We start from the raw sequence: 25,313 nt of genomic DNA on the forward strand, positions 1-25,313 counted from the left end.
ACAGACAAGCTACCAGAGCAAACCAAAGGTCTAGGTGCTGCCTGTCAAGCATAAGCGAGATTAAAAGAAATGGCATTGCAGTTATGCATGAATACAGCAAAAATATAGGGAAGAAAAGTGATATGGCTGACAAAAGAGACAGAAAAATCATAAGTGGAAAGAAAACATACTCTAAAAGCAGAAGAAATTTTCTGAACTTGACTCATAGTATGAAAGAACTTAATGAGAATACGAAAAAAATAAATGAAAGCTCATAAAACAATAGGAAAAGATATAAAGGAAGTCTGTAGAGATAAATTGAGAGTGCAACACCGTTAGAACTATTACACATCTATTTGATAAACTAGAAAGAGCTAGAGAGAAGAGATAAAAATCATTTTAATGGGATAGAAGAAAGTTTGAAATAATATTAATATCAGAAAATAAGTTAGATGTTGATAGAGGAGAAAGCTAATATAACAGAAAGGTATTTGATACCTTTGTAATTGTGATTCAGAAAAAAATAAGACATAAGAAATATTTAGAAATGTTAAAAAGAAAGTCCCTGAAATGAAAGAGAAGCACAGATTAAAGGATAAACTTTCTCTACCAGGGAAAAAATACAGAAAGATCAATATTGCAGCATATCCTGGCTAAGTTATTAAGATTCAAGGGCAAAGAAATAGTTTTTCAGCCAGACAGAAAAAGCAAGTCATCTAAAAGGAGGGAAATTACCCGTCTCTACTCACTATCTTTCCAAGCCTCTCTTGGTTCCTCTCATTCTATTTCTGAGAGAAGATCACACTCTCTCTATGGAGTGTTACCCCATTTCTAATAAACTTTCCTTTTGACTCTAAAAAAATAATTAATCAATCAATCAATTAATTAATTTAAAAGGAAGGAAATCAGGTTGGCTGCAGACTTCTCCACAGCTACATACTACTAAGCCAGAAAATAATAATGTCTATGATATCCTGAAGGAAAAAGAAAATTGTATCGAAATATATTACAGCCAGATATTCTGAAGTATGAAAGAACTTAGAAAATATAATACATGAGAACTTCCTTATACAAAAAAAATATTTCAAATAAATCAAGCCCACTAAGAAGTGAATGGAGAAGTCATAGTAAAATGACTAGTTCAATACTCTATGATACGAAATGATAGAGCAATGTCAAAAAAAAATTGTAAGGCTAGAACTGCAAACGCTAATGCTTTACAAGGGCAAGTCAGGACATATAAGTGATTAAAACATTTTGGATTCAGTGAATTGGAGAGCACACACACACACACTACCAAAACAAGATACCTATAGCCAATTTTGCTTTATGGAAATAAGAAACAATTAAAAGGAGGTTATATTACCAGATCTTTGATATTTTCAAGAAAATTCAGAAATCCAAACTTCTGTCTTAACCCTCACAACTTTTAAATTTCAGCAACAAAATCAATTTTCCTAAACATCGCTGAGAAAAACGAAATTTGTCTGTTAGTGTTGGTTCATAAACTGGCCCCTGATTCATAGAGGGGCCAGTTTATAAACTGGCAAGACCAAATAAAGGCAGACTGACCGCTCCTGGTTAACAGAAAAAGTTTTAACAAGCAAGGGAACTGACTTACAAAGCTTGTCCTGGTTGGCCACATATTCAGTACAGATGGACTCAACAACCCCTTACTCTTTCAAGGTTCCATCCTTAAAACGGCTGTTAACGTGGAATAGTTGGCAGAATGTGCATTGCAAGGAAAAGGGAGGGGGTGGGAATCTTTGGATTGTCTGGATCTAGCTCTCAGTTCAACCAGAAGTTAAGTCCTCTTGATGACCTCCTCCAACACTTAGCTGGATTGGCTGGTAAGTGACCAGTTTGTCACTTACGGAAAAGAAATAAAATAAGATCCAGGAAGGGTGCACCAGTCAGTTTAAGAGGCAACAGACTAATAGCTTTACATGTGAAAGAATTCATGAAAGAGCAGTACTGATGGACCCTCCTTAAAAGTTCTACTCGATGATAGATGGTGGGCAATAAATGAAGAGAAAATGTGATAAGACTGGGAGTGAGCACTGACTCAATTTAAATACGGAATGAAAACTAAATGACTATTGGAATTATATTTATTGAGTAACATAATCAAATAATATAAATCTTGATAATGTAAAAGCAATCTATGTATATAAAATTAACAGTCTGTGCATGTATTGGGGCAGAGAGAATATAAGAAATCTTTGTACCTTTCTCTCAATTTTGTTTTAAACTATAAACTTCTCTGAAAAAAAGTCTCTTAAAAAAAAGAGGCAATAAGAAGTTAGACAATTATAATAATGAGAAGCAAAGCATTGTAGAAATGTCGGGCAGTTTATTAATACAAATACTATGTTAATTTTCTAAATTTTATGTTTGTGATAACTGTCACTTTTTAAAATTTTCTGATTCAATGTACTTTCTTAGCTTATTCTAAATAAGTAATGACTTTTGCATCTAACTTTGTATTTTTAATTGTGTATTCTTATTCTTAAAGAGGGCTCCAAAAATTATAATTAGGTTCCACAAAACCTAGATCTGTCTTTGTCAGGGCAGGTAGTTTTAGTCAAAAATGATTTAATGAAAACAATGGATGAATAATACTAATGAAGACCACTTATCAAATTACTAAGGTTGGTCTTCAAAAATCCTAGAAAAGAGTTTAAAAGAATCTAAGATTATTTGAGACTCAGGTGTCTGCAGGAGCTTGCATCTGCATAGCCTGGAGAAAGACCAATTCCCAGGTTTGGCGTTTTCCCCCAGAATTCATTCCCTCTTCTTCCATCTGTCCATCCCATCCACACAGACAGACCACCATCCTATGAACTACCTTTCCTTACAGTGTTTGTGCAGATTTTTCTTCAGCACAGTACAACAGAGCACATCATGAGACAACATAGCTTGTTTATTGAGTCTCATGCATAATATATGGAAAGGTGTTCTTAATCACCCTGTCCTCAGACCTGGTTCCCCTTTCCCCAAAACACAGCAGAGCAATAGTTTTGCATGCTACACCTGTGACTGCCTCTTTATCCCTGCTCCCTAGTTTCACAAACCTTTACAGTGGCATTTGTGAAAAACCTGGAATATCTGAGTAGGCTTTCCATGATGGGAGTTGTATTTAGAGGAAATAAGAAGAAAAGCAAGCAAAGTAAACTATAAACATTTGCCAGTGCCCTGCAGTCTGAAGCCAATGTGAATGGATTCCCGGCTTTCAATCTTTTTTTAGAACCTTAAAGACAATGATAGGATATAGAGGTACAAAGGCAGATCTAACTCTAGAGTTCCTGGTCTAAAAGCCAATAAGCTCAACAAATGATACCCATACCCTAAATCTGCCTCCTAAAATGACCATCCAAGAGGTTGATAAATGATGATAGTGAGAACCACTGCTATGAATCATAAATATAGATTTCCATAGACAGGCATTTTGTTCTCGATTGTATTTCTTACCGTTAATCCTTTCATCATTCAGGCAAAAGATTTTGCCAAATTCATTAATTAAGAAGCAGGAATTTAAAGAAAATAATGCAACTAAACAGCAATAGAATAATGAAAAATCTCTCATGATTTTTTTTTTGCTTTCATAATCTAACGAACAACTAAGGCAAGAAGAATGTGTTAAAGAATTCAGTCTGTTCAAGAAACCCATGCTTGATAACTTCCTCAGCGTATACCAACATTTATATAAACATTGAAAAATTCAGAGTATTTAAAATTTGAACTACTAATAGAAATGACCAATGATAAATAAGCTTATTGAATTAAAAATTATAGCATTATCGATGGTTTTTTGTCTTTAAAACATAATCAGAACTTTAGAACTTTCTAATATATAGATACTATTATAAAGCTACACTAAATATCAGACATAAAAATGCTGCTTTGAATTTTCACTGACACATGAAAGTGGTTGCAATTACTTTAATGTCGTCCAGAATTAAAAAATCATCATTAGTGAGAAAAAAGGTTAGTATATTTATAAAATGTCAACATTTAATATTTCCTAATTCTTCAAGATATATCTAGCAAAATATTTTAGGATTATGTACCAGGATATAAATGGCTCAGATAGTTTTTGGTATATTTTTAAACCTATCTTCTATTACTTTATTAAAAGACATGTTAGCTAAAAGGCATATGTGGACATCTGAAATCATAGTATTTACAACTTCAAGGAACATTTATTAGTGAGGAAGTCATTCGGTGTTATAGGTTCCAAGATAGAAAGTTTCCAGCTGAGGTTGTTTAGTCCACCACTCTGCTTCAAAGAGCACAGAAGCTCAATATCCAGTCCAGAGTAGAGAGTGATGAATGACAGTATGTTTGGCTAGATGCCACGTCAGGAAGCTAGTACAGTTTTGAAGTTAGCTATAGGCTTCAAACAACATTCACTAAATATTAATTGAGCATCTACAATACGCCTAAATACTGCTTGAAGCTGAAACTAAAGATATATAAAAGGAATGTAGATGTACAGACCTGGCTCTGTCACTTACAACCTTAGTGGTGTGGGACAATTTACTCAACCACTTAGGGTCCTGATTTACACTTCACAAAATACTGTTAATGTCTACAGGAGAATGTGATTGTAACAGTGAAATGATTGATATAAACATCAACAAAATAAACCTTTACAAATGGTTTCATTTATTTAAAAACTTTGCTCAGCTATGACCTTAATAAGAATCAGACTCAGCATTACTTGAGGGTGCCCACCAAGAATTCGCAAGAACTACACATTGAATAAGACCCACACTAAAACAATCTTCAGAATTTGAGATGAGAGAGTGACCGCAGAGAAATGGAGAGAAAAGTAAAAGGTAGGTGGGGCAGAGAGAGGCCAAACATTTTCTTTTGTTCTGTCCCATGCTATTTCAGAGTGGAATATACCTCTAAATATAGAAAATCTGAAAAATCTGGAAAGATTTTTTTTAGCCGCCCTCTAAAGCCTATACACATGTTATGGTAAAATCTATCTATCTGTATGAAAATTACTGTACTTTTTTTTAACATGCTCAGATTTTGCCTTAGAGTAAATGCTTATTAATACATAAAAACCTGTTGAAAGCTCATAATTATCCATATATATTGCATATGCTTTGTAGACCATCCACAGCATATTTTAAGTTCAAACTGGCTCTACCCCAGCAACTTACCACAAATATGGCTAACCAACAACTGGTGTGTTCTCAAAAGCACAGATTTCAACAGTGGTACAGGCAAAAGAAGCTAAAAGAAGTGTTCTGAAATCAAATGGAAACGATTTGAGAATCATCCACCAATTTTGTTTTATCTATGTAACCAAGCTTTTTCCTTATTTAGATAATAAAAGTTGTCACTAGCTGCCCTAGTTCTCTTTAATGCAGCAGTACAGATGACAAAGATTACTGCAAAAACTGAAACTTAGAGATCACTTATTGGGCCTCCAAGGAAAGTAATTCTTTTGCCTTTTGAATCTCTTGAGATTGTATGTAAATGTATGTATATACAAATGCCTTTTAGTGTGTGAGGCTATAAAAGGATTTCCAAAGCTTTTCTCATATTCCCTAAGGTCTGTGATTCAAAAAAGGGTTAAAATGTGTGACTTTTTATTGATCCCAAAGTTTATCTCTTGTTTTTGAACTTAATGAAGCTTTTTAATTTTGTTTCACTAGTTGTCCTCTAAGCTCACTCTATTTCCAGAACTAAAATTTTAAAATGTATTAACAAGAATAAAAATATCACTTAATTCAGAATCACACAGGATTAACTACCTACAAAGGAAATAAATGTAATTTTTCCTGGAAAAACCTGAGAAGTTGTTTGAGTCTGTAGTATATAAATTTTAGTTCAAGCCTCTTGTTCATGTACCGGCACCCTTCAAATTTGTTTAAGGAACAAAAGTTTACTTGTGTGACAGCACAGATTTGAATAGCTATAAAGCACCCAGAAATGAAGCACCATTTCTAACCAAATCTGATTGGAAAGACAAGGACAGACCTGATGCGATTCTAAAATATCTCCACTTTGCCTGGGGTGAACCTTTGAGCTAGAAAGTTAGAAAATATCTAATTAGACATCTAATCGTCACCATTGGTAAACTGAGTCCTACAAATTTAAATGGATTTTCCCAAAATTATATTACTTATTAGTAACAAAATCAGAACTATAACTCAATTTCCTTTCTTCTAGACTAGTAGTTGTAATTTAAAATGTTAAAATTAAATATAGTCAAATATAGTGTGTCATTATTAATGAAAAATAATAATTATTAAATTCATTTCTAAACAAGTTCAGCAAAATCTATTTTCTGAAATTATATTCATAAGTACATACTGTATTCCAAATCACTCACCTTCTCAGAAAATGTAATATCTGAATACCCATCTTAAGCTTTTCTAAACCCAGAAACTTAAACCTACCAGCTACTGATTCTATTCTTGTGACTTATGCATGGATTTTCTTTGGCAGCCCAATAAAACCTCACATGTTGAAATAATTTATTTCTGAACCTAATATCCCTCCGCAGATTCTTCCATTTGATTAACTTATTTTCTCTTTATCATCTCATAGACATTCTAACAAAAAAGGAAAATTTCTCATTTCTCCAATTATAAGAATAAATTAAATGAAGGAACTTGAGAAAGGAAGATGTGGGAGAGAGAAACGGAGAATTAACTTTCATAAATTTCTTATATGTTATATATGGGTCAAATAATTGAAAGATAGCTCCTTAGGAATTTTATTTGTAACATAGTTACAATCTATTTAAGAATAGATTAGGTTCCAAAGAGCTGTTTTTCACTCCACGTGCTTGAATTTCCAAGGTAATCCACTACAAACAGGCCCTGAAGCCATTGGGTGGTGGGTGCTAGCAGAGCTGAGGTCCTTTTTGCTGGGCTCTGTAGCGTTTCTTATACCTCTAAAGTTTACAGGTTAAACATTCATAAGAGAAGCTTTTTCTTCTGAGTGCAAACAAGGAACAGAGTACAGAGTCCTCTGGAGTTGAAATTAAGTGACAGTCATTTAACCAGGAGCAGATGGAGGTATCGGCTCTCCCTCTGTCCCTTTCATTCTGAAGCACTTTCCTACCACAGGAGAAACTGGAAGTGCCTTGCACAGGACCTACTGCTTTATCTCATCTTCATTGTAGCCATTCTAGAAAAGAAGGGAAAGGAAATCCCCTGCAAACTCCTTCCCCCATCTGTGTATCTCTCAACACCACTGATACTCAGGTATAAATGAACTAACAAGAGAGGAATTACTGAAACCAGAATCAGAACATTCTACCTGTCTTGGAACACCAATGGAAGAACCAGGTACTTGGCACCAAATGACTAAGTATTAAATGGAATGAACTGATAGTTCTCAAAAGGGAGAAGGTGGGTTATAAATATATGATGAAGTTAATGAGAAACTCACTAAAGAGAAGCAAATAGTGTCTCAGTATGCACTGGTAGACACGATGTGCCTCCTTAGGCATTTTCCACTTAGCTTTGTCTTTTTGTACCTTGGATGCTAGGCATCAAGTCCCTTTTTATCTGATTACCTATGGCAAGATATCTGTTTCATTGTTTACATTCCTATCACCCACAAGCTTGCCAGTGCCTTTTTGTGAAAAACCAGGACCACAAATTTTCTACCTCTCTGACCCAGGATATATCTAGATTTAAAAATCTGTGTTTACACACAAAGGTACATACTCTGCGTAGAACATCACCTTAGCAACTGTCGTATAATCTGACCCTGGAAGAGAACAAATGATGACTATTTACTCTTCATCATCCCACTCGCATTTTTGAAAGTCAAAATAGAAAGCACTTACAAAAACAGCACTGAACTGAGTAAACAGCCTAGTAGTCGTGATGACCTACTCAGGTGTTACTCAAATCTAAGGAAGACGTAAAAGTGTTTTAACACATTTCTTCTAAACGAGAGAACTTTAACTTTTATAAGTCCACAACAATTATTTTATATAATTCATCTGTTCAACTGTATGCATAAGAAATATCATGTCCACATGGGGTTTAGTGTTTGTGTCAAATCTAAAAACCCAGGATCTATTTCATAGAGCACATTCAAAGGTCAAAGCCAGGAGAACACTCTACATGGGAGGCCTGTTCAGGCATCCAAGTTCTGGATAATATTGACAAAGCTCATAAATTTGGAGGGGAAACCCAGAATATTCCCTGAAAATGATACTAGTACAAACTATAATTTAATATCAAGAATTAATCAGCAAAAAGAGTAAGAAATTCGGCTAACGTAAGCAAACTAACGTGATTTGAAATTCAGACAACCCCATTTGAAAAGGAAAATTTAAAAAAACAGACTTTAATTCATGTCCAATCTCCCTGTCCAACTTCCACTTTTGATTTACACATTGAGAGTTCTTCAATTAGAAAGAAATAAGGGCTCAGCAAAAAGATGAGATTGCCACAAGAATGCGGGGAGGAACAGTCACCTGGGGTCTTTTGTACCAGTCATGGACAATTTAGAGTCTTAGAGAACCTAAAAACATACAAGTTCTGACCAGAGTTCAGCCTATGAATCCTTTTGGCTCCTTGCTGACACTTCTTGAGGAACAAATCCAATTGTATTGCATAGGGATTTGCCAGATGAACAAAAGCTTCCACTGTAAGATCCCATATGCTGTGCAGAAGTTGCCAAATTTCCTGGAGTTTTTATTAAGTATTTCAAATAGCCCAGAGAGAACTTTCAGTTGCCACAGTCTCTAGCAGCGCTGCGCTCTTTCTAAGCTACGAAAAATGAAAAGGCCCAAGGATGTCTGAACCTCTCTGGAGGAAGTTCTAAAGTGTAGAAATAAAGGTAATCCAGTGAATTGCTGATGCTTCAGCTAAAGTTTTCAAGGTGAAAATGAAAGTGTCTACATGGAAACTACTGCTAGTTCCAGTATTAAGTTTGTTTTGAGTGACTTCAGAGCAAACAATTCATTGCTAAAATAATTACAAATATCATTATCTTTTTTTTCCAAGAAGAGATGAAAAAAAAAAAACCAATGGGCAAACACCTTTTTCCCTAAAGTATAGCCATTCACGCTTCTTACATGGGGGTGAGCGGCTATCTCCCAAAAGCCCCGATGCCTGGGCCCCCAGCATGTCACAAGCCATGCTATGGAAGCTCCGGAAAAAGGAAAAGAAAAAAAACAAGGTACTTGGTGAAGAGACTCAAGTGCCTTTGGAGAGTTTTAAAATAGATTTCCTTTCAGTTTCAGTAAAAAATCAGTATTATATATCACAGTAAGAATGTTCAAATACGTGAACATTCACTACTAGAAAAGCTATCATATCTGCTGCTCCCTTGCTCCATATCACTCTTTAGCCTCTTATTCTGCTTTATATTCCTATAGCACTTTTTTATTATTTAATCTGTTAGATGATTTTATATCTGCTTATTGTGACAGCAAAGACCTTGTTTTATTCACAGTGAACAAAACATCTCTAGAACCTAGATTATGCAAGATACATATTAGGTACTCAATATAGCGCCTTTTAATAAATGAATATATTAAATTTATATTCTCATTCCTATTTCATAAGAAGAAAAAATTTAAACCTGAGGCTCAGAGTCATTAAGTAACATACTTAAGGACATATAGTGATATGGCAGAGCCACTTGCTTTTCCCCAACTGTGACAACTTTAGCTACTGATAGAAAAAATCCATTCAGCGGAATTAATGCTATACTTGGGGGAAGACATAGTTTAGATCTTTAACATTCACTACTTATTGTATATCCATTGCTTATTTACTAGCCCATATAATCTGTGAGGGATTCCTCAATAAGGGTGATTTGCAGGAAAATTCTAGGACTGATTTTTAAACCTTTATTTTGCATGCACTTTGAAATGAACACTGATCTTTGGGTGTCGATACAGGTTAAAAACAAACAAGTGATGATTGGCCCACCATTTGCGAGGGATGGCTCAACAGTGATGATGTTGACAATGATAACAGTGAACATATGTACGGCACTGACTATGGACTCGGTGCTGTTCTAGCCATACACAGCAGTCACTTACTCAAGTTATCTGCACAGAAACCCTATGAGATGTACATTATTATTATCCCTACTTTGCTGATAAGGAAACTAAGGCACAGAGAAGTTAAGTAACTTGCTCGAGGACATACAGCTAAATAGTACATGGTTGAGCCAAGATTCAAACCCAAGCAGACTAGCTCGAAAGTCTGTGCTTAAGCACTACACTCTCCTGCCTCAGTAAAAATGGCAGTGTATTTTTAAGCAGCAAGTCACTTGTCAAGTCTTGGTCTCATAGACTACATAAGTGTTAGTTGAATTAAAGCAATGAGCAGGACCGACATTTTGTTTAACAACTATGTCAAGGAATTCTGATTAATGAACAGTCACACCCTAGAGAAAGAGTCCTAGACACATACCAATAGGTCCCTTTCTGTTCAACATTCATTCACCACTTGAATGAATACACAGAAGGCAGGCTCATCTAGTTTGCTAATGACACCGAGTTGAACTCTGCAAAGGTATGGGATGACACAAATTAAAAGAAATCTGTGTAACACACCATTGGAAGCAGAGTGGCAGAAGATTCAGAGAACAACATAACCATTCTTGAATTCTCCACCAGCATCACTGCTCTTTTCTTTCTCTCTCCTCGAGCCCCGCTTCCTTTCCTTAATTTTAGGCTACAGCCTACATCTTGGCCTAGTGGCAATTTGACACTTGCAATGGGTTTGTTGTAATTCAGGATTACTGATGGTTGGTGGTGGTCTTTGTGTTCCCTGCTCCCTTCTGAATACCGAACGATTTTTCTGTTACCCAGGTGGATAAAAATGAAAAAGCTAAGGCAAATTATGTTTTTAATTCTCTGCCTTTTTGTGACACTTCTGAAGTCATTCTATTATAGTTTTTTCATAAACCTCATTCTGTTCCCACGTCATCCTCCGCTCACCTTAATATTTAATATTTGGTCAATTTAAATGCAAACATTCTTGGTAGTTCCCATTTAAAAAATAAAAGATGACTCACCAGGCTTTTCTTTTCCTGTAAACACCGATTGGTGCAAAACACTTGAGCCCTGTGTGTTTTCAATGTCTCTGACTTCCAGATGTTCCTGCCTGATAGGGGAGGTTTATCAGCTAAAGCCGTATAGCATCGGGTTGAGAATAAACCTTGTAATTGAAAGAAGAGTTGTATTTTTCCTATGGACAGGTGGAAGCTTCCTCGCCTTGGGACTGGGGATGCGCCCTCTGCTGGCGCCACACCTGTTCCGCGCGTCTTCAGTGCTTCCGCATCCACAGCTGGAGTTGGAGGCAGCTTATGAAAGTAAATGAATGAGAGGCAGTAGTTAATGAATTCCGGAAATTTTGCCATTTCCCTAACAGAGGTCAACATATATAATAGTGTTCTTTCTCCTTGCCACATCTGCCCTGTCCACCTGACCCGAGTACTGTGTCATTAGGAAAATGACACCCGCAAGTCCCTAGGAGTACTGCAGAGAAATTTGCTAGAATTGGTTTTTCACTGGGTTTGACATTGACTTGAGGGGGCAGGCATCTAAGTTACCTTTAACAAACGGCACTATTTATTAATGCTTCTCCTTACTTAACGCAGTTCGTTTATAACCGCACCTGGGAACAAGGCAGCTGAGCTCATTTCTAAAGAAAAAGGAAGGGGCCACTGGAAAATGTTTCCTCTTGGACAGACATGCTGATGAAAAGTAGCTTGGTGCACGTCCAGATTTCTCTCTCTTGCTGAATTTTTAATCTTGTTTCTCTTGGATAAGCCTCCACTTATCTGAGTTTGACCACTGACACATGCACAGGAGTTATTCTGTTCTGAAACTGTAGGTTTGTTTGAGGGGAGCAGACGTTGCACCTGGAAAAACTGGCGAGGTAAACTGCAGTATTGTTTTATTAACTCCCTAAGCACAGTTTCTATTCTTTACAACTTTCCTGAGAAATTGTGCTAATAATAAAACACGTATTCAGTGAGCAATTACAGTTCACAGACTTTTCCTTGCTTTGCTGAAAAGGCATTACCTTCAAATGGATCTCAAATAGCGATGCCGTGCATTCAAGTAGGGAAGGAGTTATGTGTTTTAGAATTACCTAAATAACTCCTGTAATTTGCAGTGCCAAAGCGGGAGTAAATGTCCTCATGTAAAATTCAAAAGAAATACTGGGACAATATCTCCCATAGCAACAGCTGTTTTAGAAGTTCCCACATGATTAACAAGCATCTGTCTGTTTCATCTTTTCCTTTGTTTAAAATCAGACCACAGCCTGCTCAATCTGCAGGTCAAAAGAGTACAAAGACTTTCACAAAAGAAAAATGTGATTACTATGGATTTATTTTTCTGATGAGTTCAATTATTTGCCATATTGTCCATCTGCTTTTAATTACTAGTTAACGATGATAAAGTGAAGAAGCTGATTGTTTCAGAGAATCAGAAAATATTAGTAAATCAAGATGCTGTATCTTGATTAGTATTTACATTAATTAATTGACCAGAATGTATTTCAATCTTGTAATAGCTGCTAGAATTTACTGTCAATGTGTAATGCTATCAAGACATTTGACTTCTGAGTCAATAGGCATATTTCACAGCTCAAGTTCTCCAGGCAGTACACTCTGAGATGGAGTGTTTATTTGGGATTGTTCCTGGAATCAACACCTGTGGAAGGGAGAAGTAGGTAGCAGAGAAATTGAGCTGTGCTACAATACCAATGCCAACAACAGCCTCGGCTGACCCCGTTATGGAAGCTCTGGAGCTACCAAACCCTCAGATACCAGCTGGGCCTTCATGATCAACGTTGACCAACCATTGGATGTGGGCTGCTCAGGGCAGGGGATTTGACACAATCCCCAAGGAACACTGATAGCTGATAATCTTCTTTTAGCAGCACTCCCATCAGCTAAGAGAATAATTTCTGTAATCCAAAAGAGGAATCCGGGTGGTACATCACATAGTTACCACACTATATGTGCATAACATGTAACACTGATTATCTTTTCAATAAAAGACACAAATTAAAGGCTATAACACTCAAACTAAATGCAATCAATCAATATTTCACAAAAATGACTAAACGTTTTGGGGCTGAGAATAAAGCATCAGCTAGCTCAGAGTTACAGTATCTACTAGTTCCCTAATAAAGCTGGAAAAACAACACATTTAAATGTATTAGATTCTCATAAAAAAAAATGAAATAACCACCTCTGAGAAGAAAAAGATATTAAAATATAATTACTCAAAGCATGTCAAAATTAAAATACTTTCTTGCGTCATTTTCTAAAGTAAACGCCCATGCAGAGGTATTTTAATTATCCAGTAGCCACATGTACTATAAATGTGTTTAACTTGATAAATGTATCATCTATAAACGTTCTATGTTAATGCAAATGCCAGCTATATTAATTGTCATTTTAGAGTCTGCCTTTGATTAAATTAAATGTGTTTGAAGTACGATTTAGATACAAAAATATTTTGTTTCATTTATAAATATTTATAGATAGCATTATTTAATAATTTTTTGTACTTTTATTTAATAGCAATAAAATGTAAACATTGAAGAACACGGGGAGTTAATATACAGATTTTTTTCTACTAAGAAGCATTTCATAAAAGCTAAGCATAAAACAATTTGATTAAAAAATGGGCAAAGAATCTGAATAGGCATTTCTCAGCAATACATACAAATAGCCAGAAGGTACTTAAAAAGGTGCTCAACATCACTAAGCAACAGGAAACTGCAAATCAGAACCACAATGAAATATCATCTCAAATCTATTAGCATGGTTGTAATCAAAAAGACAAGAAACAACAAGAGATCACTTGAGCACTGTTGGTGGAATTGTAAATTGGTGCAGTCACTACTAAAAACAGTATGGAGTTTGCTTAAAAATTTTAAAATAAAACTGCCATAGGACTCAGCAATTCCACTTTCTGGGTATTTTTCTGAAGAAAATAAAAACATTAATTATAAAAACTATATGTACACCTATGTTTATTACAGCATTATTTACAATAATCAAGGTATAGGAACAACTTAAGTGTCCTTTGATGGAAGAATGGATTAAAAAAATTGGTGTATTTATACAATGGAATATTATTCAACCATACAAAAGAAGAAATTCTTATTTGTGACAACATAAATGGACCTTGAGGGCATTATGTTGCGTGAAATAAGTCAGACGGAGAAAGACAAATACTGTATGATCTCACTTATACGGGGAATCTAAAATAAAAACCAAACTTATAGAGTCAGACAACATACTGGGGATTGGAAGGGTGGGCAAAATGGGTGAAAGTGGTCTAAAGGTAAAAACTTCCAGTTATAAAATAAATAAGTCCTGGGGATGTAATGTACAGCATTATTATTATAGTTAATAATACCGTATTATGTATTTAAAAGTTGCTAAGAAAATGAAAAATTTAAAGTTCTCATTATAAGAAAAAAGTTTTTTAACTATGTATGATGACGATGTTAACTAGACTTATTATTATGGTGATCATTTTGCAACATATACAAATATTGAATCATTATGTTGTACACCTAAAATGACTATAATGTTATATGTCAATTATATTTCAATAAAAAAGCTAATCATAATATTTTAAGTCACTACATACTTAAGTGAGTCATCATTTACATGATATAATTAAGAACCTATATAAATATATTATATTGAAAAGTCAATTATATGTAGTTAATGTATAAATGGCATTGCAAGATAAAAAAGATATGAAGAAAATATTTGACTCTCTTTTGAAAGATCTAGGAGACCAAGACAGGGTCTGCATCTGTTCTGCTCGCCACTGGATCCCTGGGCCTTAACAAAGATCTGACACATAGTAGGCCTTCAGTAAAGATTTGAAGAATGTTGAAAGGATTCTGAATCTCAGTTTTTTCAAAAAACCAAATTGATTTCCCTTTCCAAACATGATGGAACCCTGGGTATTAGTCATTTTCAAGTTTAAAAAGTTGAAAATAAACCATTTTAAATGGTAAATTTGAACTTACATATTCAGGTTGGTCGATGTAGTCCTTTTTTTTTTCTGTTATCTTACAGACTAGGACTGATTCTCCTTTCTCTTAAAAGTAAAAGATTTATTTCCATTGGAAGAATATCAAAATGAAGTCCAGTTCCAATTTTAATACCATGTTACCTAAAGAACATGCTAGATCATAAGTGCTAAATGTTTTAGAGAAAGAGGTTAAAATTTTGTAGGCAAGTTTAACGAAAACAATATCTAGAAGTCTTACCTATTTGCTCTATACCTATTCACTCCCAAACTTCTCAAAATGTTCTTCAAATCCCAATTAATCACTCCAAAAATAAGTAGGAAAAATTTAAAGAAAATAATATAGAATATATATATATACATATATATATAAACAGCATTGACAAAAGTAAGTCATGTTATTACAAAGCACCAAGATAAACACAGAATGAATGCAACCCTAAAAAGTTGCAAATGAGTATGTTTTGCCTATTTGTAAGTACCAAAATCCAACCACCCCCAGGTCTTCAGTACTATGGTTACTAAACTTTTTTTTAGAAATAGAAACATAGCCACTCTGTATTTATGTTCTATTAGTGGCTGAGTTTTGGAAGTCAGGCCAAGAGGATTCCAGAAATGAAAAAAAAAAAAGAAAAGATTTTGTATGAATCATCTGTTATGATTCTCCATAAATCTACATCATTACCAAAATATGACCAAAATTGCTATGTAAATACCCAAGAATTAGAACAGAGGAGGAACAGGGTATTATGTCAGAATTCAATTAGTTCTAATATGGTAGGAAAGCCACATTCATCTGGGAGTCTACGAAAATTTTTTGTTGTTTTTGTTTTTTTGCTTGTTTATTTTTTTAATGATATGCTGACTTGAGTATAAGGCTGAGTCAGGAAAAGATTCATGGCACAGGTTTGCACACCATATTGTGACCACATCACTGTCTGGCAATGTGTTCCTACCTTCCCCAATCCCTGCATTTTAAGGCTTAATTTAAAATGGTCAGTGCTTTCAGAATATATTTAGGCAAGATTATCATTAATTTTAATCATAATCCTCAAAAAATAACTTTCCATTAATTTTTAATATATGTTAGCCTAATTTTCCTCTAAGAGTTTTTCAACCGAATTGTATACTCATTACTAAAGTTTTAAATACAAATAAATGTCTCATTTCCTTGAGTTTAAAAGTGGCTAAAAATCACTTGGGAAAAAACATCATTTTGACATTTTTTTTCTAATATTTTACTTCTAATTTGATTACTTTCAAAGATTTTATTTTAAAAAACTTAGAAAAAATTACTCTAGATATTTGGATAGTGATATTTTATATTATTCCCATTAATTTATTACCCAGTACTTATGTCATCTATTAAAAGCCTAATACTGTGTGTGCGTACACACACACATACACACACACACACACATACAAACACACATCACAGCATTGGCACCTGTTAGGAGCCTAATAAATGTTACATCAGAATATAGTGACAATTCCTTCTAGTAGTATGAATTAAAACCCACAGATAGGGAGCCTAAGTGGAAAATAAAGTTATTTCTTTAACTGATCATCTAACAGGTGTCACTCGAAACAATTTTCTGAGAGAGAAGCATTTAAACAGAATTCACTGGCTCAATTCCAAGACCAGGATGATGTTAGTGAAAATATGATAGAACCACCTATAAAGGATAGTTTTGCAGTAGAGCATAATTGGATTGAAAACCTTAGTAATTAAGTGAAAAGTGGTGAGCACTTTGTATGCATGTGCAAATTCTGTCATGACCTTGGTATTTACATTATTCTGGGATTAAAAATAAAAAGCAAATGAAACTTTTTTCATTGGCATGTGCACTATTTTAGAAAAAAAGTCACTACAAATATGTGGAACAGTTAAATAATATGAAGTGCTGTATGATTAATGACCATACTAAGTACTATAGACTAAAAACTAAACAGAGTTCAGAAAAGCAGGCCAGTAATGTAAACTTGAATAGTTATGAAAAGGCTTCACAGAGATGGTGGACTTGAACTGGATCTTGAAACTCAGTGAGAATTTGATAGTCATATTTGAGAAGGGAGGTATTCCCACATTTATTGTGCTTTTTGGCACAATAAATAAAATTACATGAACCACCTTAGTTACATTAAATGCAATGAGCACATAAAGTTGTAGAACACCATACTGAGGCAATTAACACCAATTATACTTAAGTTTATCTATTCTGAATAACACTTACAGTAAGTCAATTAATGATATTTTTAATATTGTATGATTTCATGTTTATGGAGTTCAAAAACAGGCAAATCTAATCTACTGAAATAGATGTCAAATTAAATGACTACCTTTAGGCAGGAGGATGTTGACTGGGAAAAGAAACAAGAGAAACTTCTGGGATGCTAAAATATTCTTTGTCTTGATTTGGGTGGTGGTTGTAGATGCACTTAAAAACTCACTGAGCTCTACAGGTACGATTTGTGCATATACGAACTTACTATGCATGAGTTATATCTCGTTAAACAAATTAGCAAGGGTCATTGTCCATGGTAGAATAAAAGCTTATTTAGTATAATGTAAACTTAGCATTAGAAAAATCTTTCAAGATTACCTATCTCAACTTTGTCCGTTAGAGACAAGGAAACCGGCAGCAGATGCAGAGACTTGCCCTAGGTCACAGTGACATGCAGAGGCTGAGATAAGTAACTGTTATTGGAATCTTTTCCATTCTTTGGTCATGCCTACCAAATATATTTCATGTGCCACATAATCCTAAAAAGAAGATCTAGATATACCATTGCATTATTAGTAATATTTATTTACCAGTTTCCATACACTTCTCATATTGGTCACATTTAATTTCTCTCTTTATTCTTGGCATCTATAAAGTGAATTATTTCCAACTTTCCTTTATTCTTCTTCTTTCCTTTCATACCTACAATCTAATATTTTCCCAAAAGGTGCTATTTTTACATGTATTAATTTAATCTTATTTATTTCATAGAAATTCAGTAACTGTACTTGTTCTTAGACATCAAAGAAAATTCCTCTTTTCCCAAGAAAACTCTTTGCCTGAGTTATTTTATCTTTATCATTTCACCATTTTTAATGCTTATTATCTTTGCTCTTTTGCTCTGTAAATAAAGAAGGAGATAATGTAGATATCAATATGGATGACTTCACTTTAGGTAGTTCTTCTTCTCTAATCCTTTCACCTAATTTACCTGCCAATGATCTTTTCCTAAAAAACTGTTCACATTGGTATTCCTCTTCCTACCTCCAACAAAACCCTCCCCCTATTCTCAACTACTTCTGAGACCTTGACAATAACACCTGCCCATGAGAAAACTGCTAAATGTTTTATCTTAGAATTTTTTTTCTATTCGAATAGCTCTCAGTGCAAAACTACATTCTCTAAATTCTATACATGGTGCCAGAAGTGTTTTTATTTATTTGTTTGTTTTACAGGGGTGTTGATTCTACCTAGATATGTTAAGATTCATTGAGAAACTTTAGACAAGTACACAGGTCATGATACAAGTGAATTACCTGCAGAACAATCCTTTGGCATATTCATAAACAACTAGAAAATGATCCAAGTACAAATATTCCTGGCATAACTAGATGTAAGGCATGGGTACATTTGTTGTGGTCATATTCGTAGATGACTACAATCCAAGTTTCTGGTTTTTGTTTTTGTTTTTTAACAAAGTCTATTGTTTTACCTGTCATTGGAGGCATTGTTATCTGGTAAAAGTCATTCTACTGATCTTCAGAAGAACAATTTATGGTCAAAAGGAGCAGGTACCAGAAGATTGCTATCCATTGAAAACCTTTCCCTGAGCCAGTTTGGTTCCTATTCCTCTATGTTAACATAAGTATGACAATTCAGATAAAAGCAAATTCAGACATCTTTTGATGGGTCGTGCCAGATTCCATCCACTCCTTCAGATTCACTTCCCACCCTTACTCACCCTGCATTGTGCTCAGGCGGCTAATTTGGATAAATCTTATCAAAGACTCCTCTGCCCTCTGCCTTCCTATTGTGTTGGTTGGTGGAAACATCAGTAAGATATTAGAGAATGAAGTCTGGGCACTTTTTCCCTGTCTTCTTCAGAGGAGAATTACCCCAATTTGCTGAATCCCTTGAGTGAAGGTCACGTTCTGTTAGGTTGTCCTTTCCACACAGTCTTCTTCTGTCTCTAGATTCTTTCAAAATGTCCTCCCCTCACTCCTTCAGGCACAGGAATAATTACATCGTCTCCACCAGCCCTGTGTCCTAGATTAGGGGTCCCCAACCCCTGGGTCACAAACTGGTATGGGTATATGTCCTATTAGGAACCAGGCCACACAGTAGGAGGTAAGTGGCAGGTGAGCGAGTGAAGCTTCATCTGTATTTGCAGCTGTTCCCCAGCACTAGCATCACCACCTCAGCTCTACCTCAAATCATCAGACATTAGCTTCTCAGAGGAGTACTGGTCCCTGGTGACAAAAAGATTATGGACAGCTGTCCTAGAATACCCACATGATTTCCCTGTACCCTACCCACATCTCTTTAAATAACCCCTTTAATACACTCTTGAAATTACACTGAATATGTCATCTGCTATGTGCAGGGACCTTGACTGATAATTGAGTCCCATTGAAAAAATAAGAGTCACAATGGAAATCTGGTCCATCTTGAATGAAGAAACATTTGGTTCGCTCCCTCCCCCTCCTCCCAAGCTCCAAGCAAGCAGAGTAGTAATGTGTTAAGTGAGTACCAGGCTGTCGTCAACCAAATTGTTAATCCAAACCCTCTGCCCCAAATCTCTTGATGCCAATCACCTAATACAAACCAGAGTGTTTTATCTGCAACTAATAAAGTGGCTGTGATATATTACGAGCTTCTCTATAACTTCATTTTAGGGGAAATTACTTTAAATTATAAACCCTTAAAATTAAGTAATATGTTAGTTGTTCAGTCTGCCCCAGGTGGTAGGATTTATGGACTAACTCATGAAGGTGATGAATAATGAGAAAGTGAAAATGAGCCCTGCCGATACTTAAACTGTGATATTTCTAACAGAATATCAACAGTGTTATCCAATTAGGCATAGACAAGGTCAATGGAAGACAATATTTCTAACATGACAGACATATCCAAGGCCACACTGTAGCTGTGAAATGACTGATAACTTCTTCCGAGTCGACTGTTGCTTCCCCTACATTGACATCCGCAGCCCCACTTCACTCCTCTTGCCTCCTGCACGAAGATCACTGAGATGCCCAGTTGCTGAACTGCCCCACCCTTTGACAGCATCAGTAGAGAGCTGATGTCCACTTTCCTGATCCCTCCTAAGAATCATTCAGCACAAGGTCTCCCCACTCTCTCTTAATGAGATGCCCCGCAGTTCTTCTGTAGTATGTTCCCCTTGCTACAGCAACATGAATAAATCTCACTTTTTGGATGTGACGGCACCATGGGACTGTCCAGAATGGAATCCATGAGCACGTGCTCCACTATTATTCCTCAGTCCCTTTAGCGTTTTTATGCACATTCTCTTGGAGTGTGCTTTCCCTCTTAACAACCACCCATGCTTGGTTGTTTGCATACAACCAACAGCTTAAAATGCCTCTCCTAGAGGAAAACCTTTAACAATAAACAAAAGATGCAGAACTGTAACCGCTTCTTCTCCCTCAGACCAATCAAGACAACTTTGAGGCATGACACTCTTTTCAGAGCTCCCCTGTGAGACTGAGCCAAAGTTACCCTTGGTTGAATTTTGTGTGATAACATATTTCCTTGTCTGTTTTGTTTCTTTTACTGGTTCCACATCCCTTCTCCCCTGTTGATGTTTCCAGGAAAGCCATCTTAACACATTCACATGAATTTTCTGCTCAGGATCTGCCTCTAGGGAACCCAAATTAAGACAAATGGCAATTCAACCTAAATGAGAAATCAATTCAATGAAGCCTTTGGGAGAGAAATGACCATCTTGCCTAAGACTTAGAGAATGTGTAGGAATTAGGCAGGTGAAAAGGTAAAGAACAGCATAAAAGGGCATGGAGACAACTCACACACACACAAAAAAAGACGCAGAAAGAGAGAGAGGTAATCTGCTATATACGGAGATCCATTAGCCTCTCAATATTGCTGGAGCATCAAATATGGACAGTGAGTGTCCAGTCAGTGCCAAGTGATGAAAAGCTTTTGGTATCATCTTTTGGGGCCTGAACTTTATTTCAAGGCTGGAAGGAAAATGATCAGGTTTACATTTCAAATCCACCACTTTGGTGGCTGCATGGAGGATAGGTCTAATTAGAAGTCTACTGAAACATTGCATAAATGAGTAAGCAAGCAAATGAGTAATAAAATAAAGCACTGAAGCAATATACAAATGGAAAGAGATAGATTCAAGAAATAAGTAAGAAGTAAAATTGTCAAATTCTAGTGGGTATAAGTGATGAAAGGAAGGAAGGACCCACAGTTGACGCTTAGATTTCTAAACTGCATCATAGGTGAACAGTGATAACACAGAGAATCTACCAATAACAGGGAGAGGAGCTGGTTGAGTTGGTTCCATGAAGGTTTTACTGTGACACATACTGAAATTGGGCAGCCCACAAACCTCATTGAAGAAAATATTCAACCAGCAGTCACAACTAGGATTATGAGCATCAGGGGAAATATCTGAGAGGGAAATATAAGTGGTAATTGAGATCCCAAGGGGAGATTAAATCCCTCCAGAGTGTGTGTAGTGAGAAGAGCTCTAAGTGTGAAGAAGAGGCCCTGAAAACCCCAGGTTTAACGTGTCAGGAGAGGAATGGGACTGTTAAAGGGGAAAGAGCCATAAGAGTCAGAAAAAAACACCTTCTCTTTACTTCTTCAGTCACCAGTCTGCCCTTTTACCCCCTTACACACTGTCCAGAAATTTCTGGCTCAGGAAAATGGCAATGTTCCTCTAATATTTTTTCCCGGAAATGTTCTCATGGCCTGCTAACTAAGTGTCCCCTAAAGTGGACAAAGTGCAGTCCTCTGCTCAAAGAACAGCTACATCAACAAGTTGGGAGGACTCCTCAATGATTTCTATATAAATGAGTCCTAAGCAGTGTCATTTACATACTAACATGCATGCACTAAACCTAACCCATCTCCTTAGACTTTTATATTTGGTAGTCAAATCCCAGCTTTCCCTTTAGCATTTCTTCAAAACAAAGTAGAGACCAAGTCTGCAGAAGACCCAAGTAGCAGGAAGGACCTAGAAACTGCCTGCTTCCCTAGACGTCATCAAATTAGTTACCTGTCCAATTGAGTCATGGAATAAACACATCAGAAACTTGGAGAAATAAACATACAAAGGAAGAAGTAGGGTAGTGCTAAAATGATTCTGACCACAACAGATGTTACTAATATAAGTTAAAACAACACTGCCACTGAACCAGGTAACTTGTATACAACAGAGAGCTAGTCTATATTGAGTTCTTGCTCTATGCCAGTCATTATGCCTGATGTTTTACCCATATTTTCTTGTTTAATATTCAAAAGAATACTTTGAGGAGAAAATTAGATAATCTCAATAAAAAAAATAAAAATAAGGCCACCAAAGGTAAAGAAGAATCCAAGGGTGACACAGCTAAGGAGCAAAAAATGGATTTCAGCCACTACAATCCATGCCCTTAGCCACCAAGTGACACTGCTCTTCCCACCTTTGCTTTATTCCTGCACAAGTTCAGGTAATAATTACAAAGCACCAGAAAAATACATACAGAAGCCTCAAGTCTGGTTTTATTATTCATATTGCTAGCATAGATATATTCACTCTACATCTATACCATGGTTCTGTGGTAGAACTTATTAAAATGCAGACAAATTTTTACATAGACATAAAAACTTTAAATCTGTGATGAAGTGCCAGATGAAGTGCCAAGTCAAAACAGCAAATGACTGACTGTTGCATCAAAAGGACGATGTGAATTTATTTTAGTAATGCGAACAGCTCACGAAAAAAGGTGTTTAATAAAAGATTATCGGAATAATAAAGAAGAAAAACAGTTAAAGGCATTTAAAAGGTCACTGATTATTTTTTCAGCAATTAGTCATGAACTTTGGACAAGCCAATAATGAAAGAAAAAGAGGCCAACACACCTGCCTTCCTGCCCCACAAAACCAAACAGAGGGTAACTTAAGCTATTTGGAAACTAAAGTTCCAGCTTTAATGGTAAGCCTATGTGCAAATTGTAAGCCTTTGCAAGGGAAGCTGAGACCTTGCATATAAAGAGCAATCATATGGTATACTCCAGGAAGACCCTTCTCGTGAGAACACATTCTACACCCTCACTACTCTGGAAAAATTTTCATTCTCATAAAATTTGAGAATGCATTCTTACAGCCTAAAGTCCAACCCATCATGTGAAGAGAGGTGCTTTTTAAGGAACACATCAGCAGTCTGTTGTTTGCCTCTTGCATGCTGACCCTTCATGAGTTTAGTGTGACCATGTTCCCAGAATAGAAAATTTGGTCTAAATGAGAAATAGTCTTCAAAATTGCTTTATTGCTATGTTGGTTTTTCTTTGTAATTATGGTTGAGTTATTCCATGAAATTTACTGCTATGATAGTCTCATAATGGCAATACAGTCCAACCAATTTGTTATTCACTGAAGAAGATGGTAAATGGGCCATGGAATCTAAAGCTCCTTTTGCTGATGACACTAGTTAAGTTTTCCAGAAGCTTTTGGTCGGGTTTTCCATAGGAATTGGCCTAGACACAAAGCTCAGTTTGAGGTGTTCTGGAAATAGCATGAGAAAATGCCTTTCTAGCCTTAAATAATGAGCAGAACTGTGTGTTGAAAGGGAAACGTTTGTGTTGGACTGAGCAGTGAAGGAAGGAAGAAGAAAAAAATTGGAAAGACTAGAACAAAATAAGCAGAGTGCCTAAAAATAAATAAATATATACATATATATGCATTTTTATGCATATATAAAATTATACGCATACATATGTATATATGTATGTATGTACACATATATGTATATATAAAATTTCAAAACTTTAAAACTATAGGCTTGAAAAATATAGCACTCCCAAACTTTTAAAACAGGAGTCAACAGGCATAATTTTGCCTGGCAAGGTGGTATTGAAGAAAGCATGGATCCATTGCTACTTAATTTGAATCCGAATTAAAAATATTAACATAGTAAGAATCCTAAAATCTTTCTTAGTTTATTAAGGAGTTCATTCTTTATGAAAAGTACTTTTAATTTTGCCTGCATATCTATATCCTGCTATAATCTCTGTTTCCCTCTGTCCTCCTTATTGAAAGCAAGTGAAATAATGGACTTAATAAAATGCCCAGCTTGTTACTTAATTAACATAAAATAAAAGTTAATTCACTTCTATCTTCCAAATTTCTTTTACTTTAACCTTTGAAGTTCAAGTCCATAGCTAGCAATAAAGAGAGTACAGTAATAATTGAACGTGTGACACAGGCCAAATACTACTGTGTCTAAAATAAATAATACAAATGTCATCTACACCTTATCTGAACTAGGATTCTGTCTATTATTATATATTTAAGAGTTATACTCAATTCATAGACAGTATCTCATTCATGAATGAAGAATGAAGAAACCTGTCAGACATAAATATAGCACCTGCTGCTATAAATAATGGAAGAAATTATATAGCAAAACTCTTTCAGAAATAAAGCATAATCAAATATAGTATTAGAATAATATCAGATATCAAAGAAGGAATATCAAAAAACTGGTACCAAAACAGAATTCTTTTTTGTTTTTTTCTTCTCACATCATTTGAGTGAGTTTGGGTAATCTCTTTAATCTTCTGAGTCTCAGTGTCCACTTGTATAAAATGAGAATAATAATACCCATTGTTTAGGGTTGTGGTCAAGAGTTAAAAAACATCATGTATGAGGAATCACTAAATTTACAGGTCTGTAGTTCTCAAAGTAGGGTCCTGCACCAGCAGTTTCAGCAACATCTTATTAGAAATGCAGATTCTCAGGCCCCACTCCAGACTTATTCAATCAGAGACTCTAGGGGTGGGGCCCAGCAATCTGTTTGAAAAAGCCCTCTGTGTGTAAAAGTCACTGCTTTTTGATAACTCTGATTCTTGTTTTCATCACTGTAAATTCATATGTGGAACATCCACATATGTATCCATAGAATCTAGTTATAAAAATATTCAAATATATGTAGATTTATATCATTTTATAAATGTGAGAACTAAAATTTTAAAGTTATTAACTTATTTATACAACTTTTTCAAATAAATCATATTATAAAATTATACTCACATATACACACACACATATAT

At 35.4% G+C, this 25,313-nt stretch overlaps 1 protein-coding gene across 1 annotated transcript in view; it reads right to left on the reverse strand.

Moving 5' to 3' along the window:
* LOC120594938 (uncharacterized) overlaps positions 1-23,941 on the reverse strand; it is a 236,289-nt gene extending 212,348 nt beyond the window's left edge. Inside the window, exons 1-2 of the mRNA XM_039853154.1 lie at positions 15,003-23,941; positions 11,005-11,292 (exon numbers count right to left, since the gene is read on the reverse strand). The gene's annotated coding sequence lies outside the window, so the exon portion shown is untranslated. The remainder of the gene's footprint in view (positions 1-11,004; positions 11,293-15,002) is intronic.
* Positions 23,942-25,313: the final 1,372 nt, after the last annotated feature.

The sequence above is a fragment of the Pteropus medius genome, unplaced genomic scaffold (assembly GCF_902729225.1).
Source record: "Pteropus medius unplaced genomic scaffold, Ma_sr-lr_union100, whole genome shotgun sequence".
Classification (NCBI taxonomy): Eukaryota; Metazoa; Chordata; class Mammalia; order Chiroptera; family Pteropodidae; genus Pteropus; species Pteropus medius.